Genomic DNA, 10,151 nt, shown 5'->3' on the forward strand with positions numbered 1-10,151 from the left:
ATATATATATATGTTGTTGTCACTAGACATCTTCATTTATATCAAATGTGTATTCAAAATCAGTTAAAGCAGGTGCAAAAAACTAATTGAAATACCTTTTCAAAATAATAAAATAATTAAACTCAAAGGGTTTACTGGGATATATAAATGCGTTCATGGATTTCTTCCATGAAGATGAGGGCGGCGGTTTAACTGTACGGGATGTATAATTACGTAGCCACGTCGATTCGAAAATTTAAATCCGACCCCACGTTTCTTTAAAGAATGTCTCGTCTCGTCTTCTGAAAGTTAAAAACCTTTGCAACAACTCTCTGAAGGGTCATAGGTGGAATGGCTAAATGTCTACCCTCATTTTCCTGTGGCTATCGAAATTATCGCCATTCATATCGCAGAACCTACATTTTGGATTAATTGTAAACTTGTTCTCTATGTCTTCAATATTTATTTAATCAACAATCGATCGTGTTTTACTACTTGGTATGTTGGTATATTCATATGATTTCTTTTTTTTCCATTAAAGTTTAAGGTATACACGACACGGCCAGACGACAGTCAGGCTGATTCTCCTGATCATCGTTAGATTATGTTTAAAGCAGGTATTTATAACGTGTCTTTCCTAGTCAATTCAAGGATAAATGGATTAAATTCAGAAAAAAAATTCACCTCGACTAAAAAAGTATTTCTTCAATTCAATGTATTCCTGTTTAAATTTAGAATAAGAAGCTTTCGTATGTCATTCACTAAAGTACAAATGTAGCCCCATCGTTCGCTTGACGTTTTTTAAATCATGTAGATTTGCACTTAACTCCTCCACGGAACACCATGATTACCTTTTCAATCCTGTAGTGAAATTTCAAGTGCATTCAGCATTATTTTTTTCCATTTTTTCCTACTTTTGATCCATCGGATCAGACAATATTTTTTTTGGAAACATCTACCAAACAGTTTTACAGCTCTTTAATTTTCAGAAAGCTCCGCTGAATGGGTGTTCCTTTATGACGAATATTGTTTTACTGCATTTATCCCTTCAACAGATGTTAAACTCCAATATCAATTACATAATAACTTGTACTTGTGAACATTCCTTAAAGGACATTGACACATTTCGTGTTATCTCCGTTTATTTAATTGATTGTATCACTGTAGACATGAGAAACTATCACACAAGTATACAAATATTAACGAATTCAATTGTATTTTATATTCAACATCCTTCACATTTTTCAATACATTCTTCTCTGCGAAGCTGTTCAAGACTTAATTAGGTAGTAGTCATGGATAGGGGTTTAATCTCAACTCTATTTAGGGTTATCACAGAACTTCCTAAATTTGGCTGAAGAGGGCATTGGAGAGTGTGTTGGAAAAAACTACTTCAAAACACCTCCTGTTATGGGTGTACAATGGTTTTACCGACGGGACAGGACATGTCAGCAAAATACTTAATTTACTTCCTCTGCAGATTAGAGTAGCTTTCTTAAGAGCCAATCCGCCAGAAAACCATGCAATATTCAGAAAATCGTCCAAATCGACAATCACAACTTGACAAATTTTTATACATCATCTTAATCCTTGACATAAAATAAAAGAATTTGACCACTTAATTTTTCCCAGAATCGTATCTATTTTTAGTAACAGCCTCATTTGCATAATTCTGTAAATTCATAATGAAATCAAGGAAAAATCCAACTTTTTTATGCCTTTTAAGAATGACCCAGAAGCATATTAAATGGGGTAGTTGAGTTTTTAGAGTAATGTCAGCTGAAACTCATCCATTTTACTATGTTATGATCAATACAAATGAAATTTTAAACGATTTGGCACATTGCCAGGAGCAGGGACACAAAGGCGGGGTTTTTCATACATGAATTTACGTGGTTTTCATTCGCTTCTATCTTGCAAGACCCATTCCGGATTTGTTTGCAACTTATATCGGTTTTAACTATGGGGTATGTTTTATATCAAAACAAAATATTAAGCTTGGCAAATGACTATTATATGTTAATTTATGCCTTGGAAGAATGGTGATTTTAGTCCCAAATTGACACATTTTGATTTTGATTTTAATTCAATTCTAAACATAATTGGTACTAAAATGGTTCATAAAATCATACGAACAAGTAAAATCAATTTGTCTGAAAAATGAAATAAGACGTATTTGTACTGTAAGTCCAAAAATCAATAAATTGTCTGAAACCAGGGAGTCCATCTTTTATGCTCTTCCATTGACTTATCTCCCTTGGGTAAGATCTCAAACATGTCAGCTCCCAGTGATGGTTTGGCAGACATATGTTTACAGTGAAGTTTGTGACTTTAATAATCTAGGATGAGCATGTGGGCTATCCTAGCCTTATACATCTACATATTACAAACTATTTAAGATATCTGAATGCACTAAAGACCAAAATAGCATTTCCAAAAAAAATAATTACTGCCAAGAAATTTCACAATCATGACAATAATTTAGTGAATAAACATGATAAATATTGATTGGAAAAATAAGTCCATGAACAGCAAAAAGTGTTTTTAGATTTCAACGAGCAAAACAAAAGTATTCTAAATCATTCTTCGTAAAAAAAAAGTGAGTGAGTGGAACCACCTTGCTCGCACCAAAATTGAGATTGAGAGTGTCAAAACTGCTCTGGTGTACCATCAATAAATCAACGACACTCTCTCTACGGTGGTATTGAAACCAGCATTGGTAACCAAACATATTCATACAGATACAGACTACCATTCATCTACATTTAGGAAGTCTGAATAATACTGAAAACTATGGTGTAGAATTTCCAACAGGACTCCTTATTTTATATAAGACAAGGAGTGGTTTATTTTCCCATGGTTGTTACATCATCTTGTCTTTGAATATGCTTGAAGTACAGGGACTTTTATGGAATTCATTGACATGATAGTCGAGCAAGATGTCAACATCTCGTCCAACCCTCTTCCAGCAAAGCCAAAGCTGACCAAGGATCTTCACCCTTTCAAAACAGGCTGTATACAGGACAAGTTATTCCAGTAGGAACAGGTACAAATCTTACAATCAATTTTTATTTGTTCCATATAGTCAATCTGAAATTAGGGGACCAACAATTGATACATTAGCTAGATTAAAAAAAGGGGGGGGGGGGGTGGGTGTTAAAGGGGCATGTGAATATTCTTTTACACCTGACCTGTTTCTAAGACATCTTATTTATTTCCTATGGCAAAGTGCAAGCAAATAATATATATCCGTATATACATTGTTCTGTCTTGGGACCATTTGATTAAAAAAGCAAGGGGAGGGTTAGAATGGTCAAAATATTTATGTCCTTGTCAGCTTAGGACAGAATTTTAATTTTCAAGCTATTAACCAGGGTACAATATATATTTATTTTCTGCTTTAAAAAATCAATTTATAGACCAGAATCATGATAATAATCAAAATCTATTTCAACATATTTAACGTTTAGCAGGTCAGGTTTTTATTCTCTTCCCCTAAGTTATATTTTCAGTTCTTACTGGAAGTTGTTCAGCTCTTTGTCTACTAAAAAAACTTTTATCTCGTGGAAAAGCCTCCTACAAATACATGTTTTACATACAACATACTGTACATGTAACACTAGACAACTTTATCCAGAGAATAATATTTTTTTAATGAACTAATAGGCCATGGAGACTAAAAAAATCAAAAGCATTGCATACTTTTGTAAAGTTCAATTTTAGGACCCTACATGTACATGTATGTAGATTACTTATAGAGCCCTTTTTAAAAGAAAAAACATACATTTAAACTACATGCACAGTGATGCTACACTACCCTACATTTCCTGTCTGATATATTTTATTTCATGTAAAACAAAATTGAAGAATTATTTTATAGTTTAACACTTTTTATTTGTAGGGCTATATATATGCAAGCAATGCTCAATTAAGATGAATTTTTGTAAAAGTGACAATAGCCAGGTCAAACTAAATACATGTATAGAAGAAGATATTGGTAAGTTATTATTAACTTATATATTAATTTAACTGTTTGTATAACATGGTAATCATACAAAGTATATGTAATCACTTATATAATAACATAATTATACAATTACATGTTATACATTTGTACATCAGTTTTATTAAACAGGTTTTTGTTAACTTGGTTTTCCCATTGAAAAATCACTTTGCTAATTTTAATTTGTAGTACTATATTGGGCGGCTCCTATAGTTTCCATTCAATAACTAACAATGACTAATGAACTGTTCATACATTCCATTTCAATTATTTTATTTATTAGTACGTATTACTTTTACTGTAAAGTCTGTTTTTTGTGATATCCATTTTACGTGACTCTGTATTTATGTATCCAGTCATACTTTGAACGACAAAATTATTTTATGTCTACCTGTGCGAATTTCAAACGCGCGATTTTACACCAGTACTTAAAACCTTCCATCCTTTATGGGTGGATTTTACATAGATATATAAAATCGTATAATATAAGCAAAATGAGGATGTTAAATTTGATGTATGCCTTTTTAGCTCACCTGACCTGAAAGGTCAAGTGAGCTTTTCTCATCACTTTGCGTCCGTCGTCCGTCGTCCTGCGTCCGTCGTCCGTAAACTTTTACAAAAATCTTCTCCTCTGAAACTACTGGGCCAAATTTGACCAAACTTGGCCACAATCATCATTGGGGTATCTAGTTTAAAAAATGTGTCCGATGACCCCGCCAACCAACCAAGATGGCCGCCATGGCTAAAAATAGAACATAGGGGTAAAATGTAGATTTTGGCTTATATCTCTAACACCAAAGCATTTAGAGCAAATCTGACATGGGGTAAAATTGTTCATCAGGTCAAGATCTATCTGCCCTGAAATTTTCAGATGAATCGGACAACCCGTTGTTGGGTTGCTGCCCCTGAATTGGTAATTTTAAGGAAATTTTGCCGTTTTTGGTTATTATCTTGAATATTATTATAGATAGAGATAAACTGTAAACAGCAATAATGTTCAGCAAAGTATGATCTACAAATAAGTCAACTTGACCAAAATGGTCAGTTGACCCCTTAAGGAGTTATTGCCCTTTATAGTCAATTTTTAACCATTTTTCGTAAATTTTTGTAATCTTTTACAAAAATCTTCTCCTCTGAAACTACTAAGACAAATTTAACCAAAATTGTCCACAATCATCATTAGGGTATTTAGTTTAAAAAATGTGTCCGATGACCCTGCCCGCAAACCAAGATGGCCGACATGGCAAAAAAATAATACATAGGGTAAAATGCAGTTTTTGGCTCATATCTCTGAAACCAAAGCATTTAGAGCAAATCTGATGGTATAAAATTGTTCATTAGGTTAAGATCTATCTGCCCTGAAATTTTCAGACCAATCAGGCAACATGTTGTTGGGTTGCTGCCCCTGAATTGGTAATTTTAAGAAAATTTTGCAGCTTTTGGTTATTATCTTGAATATTATTATAGATAGAGGTAAACTGTAAACAGCAATAATGTACAGCAAAGTTAGATCTACAAATAAGTCAACATGACTAAAATTGTCAATTGACCCCTTAAGGAGTTATTGCCCTTTATAGTCAATTTTTTACAATTTTCATAAATTTTGTAAATTTTTGTAAATTTTTACAAAATATTTTCCACTGTAACTACTGGGCCAAGTTCATTATAGATAGAGATAATAGTAAGGAGCAAGAATGTTCAGTAAAGTAAGATCTACAAACTCATCACCATCACCAAAACACAATTTTGTCATGAATCCATCTGTGTCCATTGTTTAATATGCACATAGACCAAGGTGAGCGACACAGGCTCTTTAGAGCCTCTAGTTGTGCTTCTTCGTTACATTTGTTTGTTTTTATAGTGATTAAGATGATAACACAATGTTGACTGCTGTACCCCTATTTTTGACAATTTTACCTATTGTGTCTGTTTGTTTTGTTCACGCATCGTTGTCAATATAATGGAATTTGATGCGACTCTCATACAAGTGAGAGGTTTATTATCTAGCTATAAAACCAGGTTCAATCCACCATTTTCTACATAAGAAAATGCCTGTACCAAGTCAGGAATATGACAGTTGTTATCCATTCGTTTGATGTGTTTGAACTTTTGATTTTGCCATTTGATTGGGGACTTTCCTTTTTAAATTTTCCTCGGAGTTCAGTATTTTTGTGATTTTACTTTTTCAAATATAAAAGGGGGAGATTTTTATTGGTACTTTTGAAGATATTTCACCTGTTCGATTAATTGATTGGTTGTTGGTAATGCTAATGTCCAATGGCAAATAGTTCATGCATGTTTAGGACAAGAACAAATTAAAATAAATACATTATTTGGGTTCTAAATATGCTAAATCTAACAATGTATTTAAATAATTTAAGATGTTGCAATTGGGCCTCATTTTAAATTGGTTCACATTGATTTCAAAATGGTCCAAAATTTGTTTTCTTATTTCTACACAACTTGAATTCTTGAGGTTCTTTTGATGTACAAAATGCAAATGTTTTATATTTAGATTTTTAATTTTGGTCCGGTTTTCAAATTTGTCCACATTTTAAAGTCCAAAGGGTCCAACTTTTAACTTAGTTTAATTTTAACAAAACTTGAAGTCTAATAACAATGAATTAGGGTTCTTTGAATGATAAATAGAAATAATCAAATATCCTGAATATAAATATGTACTTAGATTTATGATTTTGGTCCCAGTTTTCAAGTTGGTTCAAATGGGGTCCATAATTTAACTGTGTTTGATTTCAACAATAATTTTTAAGATGCTGATTCAGCCTGAATCTAACCTGTATTTAGTTTTTGGGCCCTATTATGAAATTGGTTTACATTGAGATCCAAAGGGTCCAAAATTAAACTAAATTTTAAATCTTAATTTGATCTTGGGGTTCTCTGATATGCTGAATCTATTAAACTTTATGCATGTACCATATTTATTCTGTGTTAGAAACCTATTCTTTGTCAAATAGTTAATCCCATTACAAATTTAGAGCTGTTATAGCTTGAATGTTCTGTCCAAACTTGCATTTTTTCTTCATCTTCCACAAAATTTGTCCTTTTCTGAGATAACTGGTGTTATCTTTTTAAATGAAACTTTAGTGAAAAGAAAAGCACAATATGTGGATGATTATCTGATGTCAAACATTTTCAAGATGGCCACCAAGGATGGCACAAATTTCAACACTGGTTAATTTAATGAAAATTGTTAATTAGGGATAGTCGTGGTAGTTTGACTTGCTAAACAAAGTAAGGTTGTTTTTTCTTCCAAAATGGCAAACATTTTCAAGATGGCCTTATATGAAAATTGACATTAAGGAATTATAGCACTTTTGACATGCCAACAAAACAATGAAATTTTTTTTTTAAAGATGGACACAGCAAATAAAGGGTAAAATTTTCAATTTTGTTGAGTTTGATTTTAAAGAATATTGATATTTAGCTGTACTTTGACACAGAGAACAGATATAAAGATGGCCACCATTTCAAAGATTGTCACTAAAAGCAGTCAAATTATCACCATTGTCTGTTTTCAATGTAAAATTATATTGAGAGGTAATTTGACATGCCAAACCAAATGGAGGCAATTTTTATTGTTGTAAAGATGTTAAGGACTATTTGGACATGCTTAAAAGGAGTGGATAATAACTATTCTGCAAAAATGATTTGGCTTTAGTTGGGAGAATTTTGTAACTGCATCCACTTAGTAAAAGTTGTCAATTTTATTTCCTGTCAGTGGTATATATGACAAATGACATAGAAGTAAAGCTATAGGTCTTCATACGCCATATGGCCTTCAACAATGAGCAAGACCTATACTGCATATATAATCAGCCATAAAAGGCCCCAAAATAAGAAAATGAAAAAATATGAAAACTAACAGCCTGATTTATGTATGTATGTTTTGTGGTTTTCAGATCTAGACTCACAGCTAACCTTTCTGTCAGTGTCAACAACAACTGAACTTTCACAGCAGTCAACATCAGATTGGGAGATAATGCTTCTAACAGAAACAATTTCAACCAACCAAACAAGCAACAGAAACTTTCCAACTTTAAAACATCAGTTAAATCTTCCATGGGATGATGTCTCAAAAAATAACAGTTCAACATTTATGGAGATTTTAATGTTATGGTTTTTCTTTTACAAGAAAGTTAATGTACACTTGTTTTATAGTAAAACCTATAGCCGTTCAAGTATAAAAAAACACATTCAACTTTATTGAAATTTAAAGATTCATATGACTTATTTTAATTCTGTTATCTCTGAGGATGTGATGTAGAGCATTATAGGTACAGTAATCTTAACAGCTATCCAATTTCATTCAAAATTCTTTATAAATTTTGCACTGGTATATATAGACTAAGTAATTTGTTTTTCGTCTAGTTATGGGATTTTTTTTAGAAGCATTTATGATTTTCATGTTTGTATTGACCACATTGCAGCAACATAGATATAGGTACCTGGCAAATCTTGCCTTGTTAGCATACTAGGCTCAAAGGGTTATAAAAAAATTTCCATCACTAAGTGTCTGTTAAAATCATCTGTTTACAGTTTTCACTTTTAAACCATCATCTTAATAACTTTAGAAGAAGTGTCATACATATATATATGTATACAAAATTCAAAAACTTTTCAATATATATATATATATATATATATATATTGATAAAAACTATCAACATGACAAGATCTAAATACCCAAAATTTTTCTGAAAAATTGGACATAACATCTTTGAGCTATTGTCCCTGAAATGTGTAAATTTACAAATTTTCACAGTTTTCTGCTACTATCCAACAACTATATCAATATATTATAAGAATAAATTGTAAAAGTGGTCAGAAGAAACTTTTTTTTTACAGTCTGAACTTATTCTGAATTGTTTAACTTCTAATTTAAATTGATTGCGTTTGAAATATGTGTTTTTTATCGTTTTAGGTGCACAATTTGTCAATACGATCTATTTCGGCTCCTCAGAGCCTCTAGATTTATAATGAATAATTTGTATTTATGTATGATTATTTTCTTAATGTATTAAATGAAACATTAGTTATTCTTTTCCATTTGTTGTTATACTTATTTATAAGTCCAGATCCTATCATATGTCAGTAGTTACAAATTAGACGGCAAAATTGAGAAAATTTGAATATGCAGGTTACCCCATTCTGTTGTGGCATATACCAGACACCAACATTATTTGCCGAGCTTGATATTTTTTTTGATTGGGTATATATAGTTATACTTTGCAAGTAGATATGTTGTTTTACAATAATAAACGGGTCTTGGAGTATTTTGGCTCTGAAAGATGACCAAAATCAGCCATTTTGGACATGTAGCTAAATAAGACATATTGAAACAGTTAGATTATACATACACTTAATAGACAGCATTGTTAATTCTATGCATTCTTACACTTAAAGTGATGTATTACTAGGAACAACTATCAAAAAATTATAAATGTTACCATATTTATTTATTTAAACCAGCGAAATATGCCAAAAAAGGCTTATTTTTGCTGTTTTCGAGCAATTTCATCTGTTAAAACATGGCGCTCAAAAAATATCCAGATCGGTTCAATATTTTCCCAAAAAAATTTGTGTGGTTATTTACATTACTAAGGTGCACCAATATGCCAAATATGAACTCATTTGGAAAAAGTGACATTCGGACGGTTTTGCATGGTTTTCTGGCAGATTGGCTCTTAAAAAGAACTACCGGCTAACGGGCTATTATATACATACTTTTCTCTGTTGTGAGATTGGGCTTGCCTATCAGATCCCGTCTACCCAATACAGACGGCTGTCATTTATATTTACATTACTAAGGTGCACCAATATGCCAAATATGAACTCATTTGGAAAAAGTGACATTCGGACGGTTTTGCATGGTTTTCTGGCAGATTGGCTCTTAAAAAGAACTACCGGCTAACGGGCTATTATATACATACTTTTCTCTGTTGTGAGATTGGGCTTGCCTATCAGATCCCGTCTACCCAATACAGACGGCTGTCATTTATATTTGACAGCCTTAGTAATTCCTCAGGAGTCTCTGCCTTCACTTCCGCTAAAGTCCTTGCACTAGGCGGGGGAAAGTAAGGGGTGTCACTCTCCAGTAGAATACGCTGAGGACAGACCACCCTAAGGCGTCCTTCTGCTCATGGTTAGA

At 32.3% G+C, this 10,151-nt stretch overlaps 1 long non-coding RNA gene across 1 annotated transcript; it reads left to right on the plus strand.

Annotated features, from left to right (window-relative positions):
* The first annotated feature begins 2,135 nt into the window (after positions 1 to 2,135).
* LOC127730604 (uncharacterized) lies at positions 2,136 to 9,691 on the plus strand. The gene is made up of 3 exons (XR_007995194.1): positions 2,136 to 3,025; positions 3,881 to 3,976; positions 7,903 to 9,691. It is a non-coding gene; the product is annotated as an uncharacterized LOC127730604 (long non-coding RNA).
* Positions 9,692 to 10,151: the final 460 nt, after the last annotated feature.

Source organism: Mytilus californianus, unplaced genomic scaffold, assembly GCF_021869535.1.
Source record: "Mytilus californianus isolate M0D057914Y unplaced genomic scaffold, xbMytCali1.0.p SCAF_1, whole genome shotgun sequence".
Taxonomy (NCBI): Eukaryota; Metazoa; Mollusca; class Bivalvia; order Mytilida; family Mytilidae; genus Mytilus; species Mytilus californianus.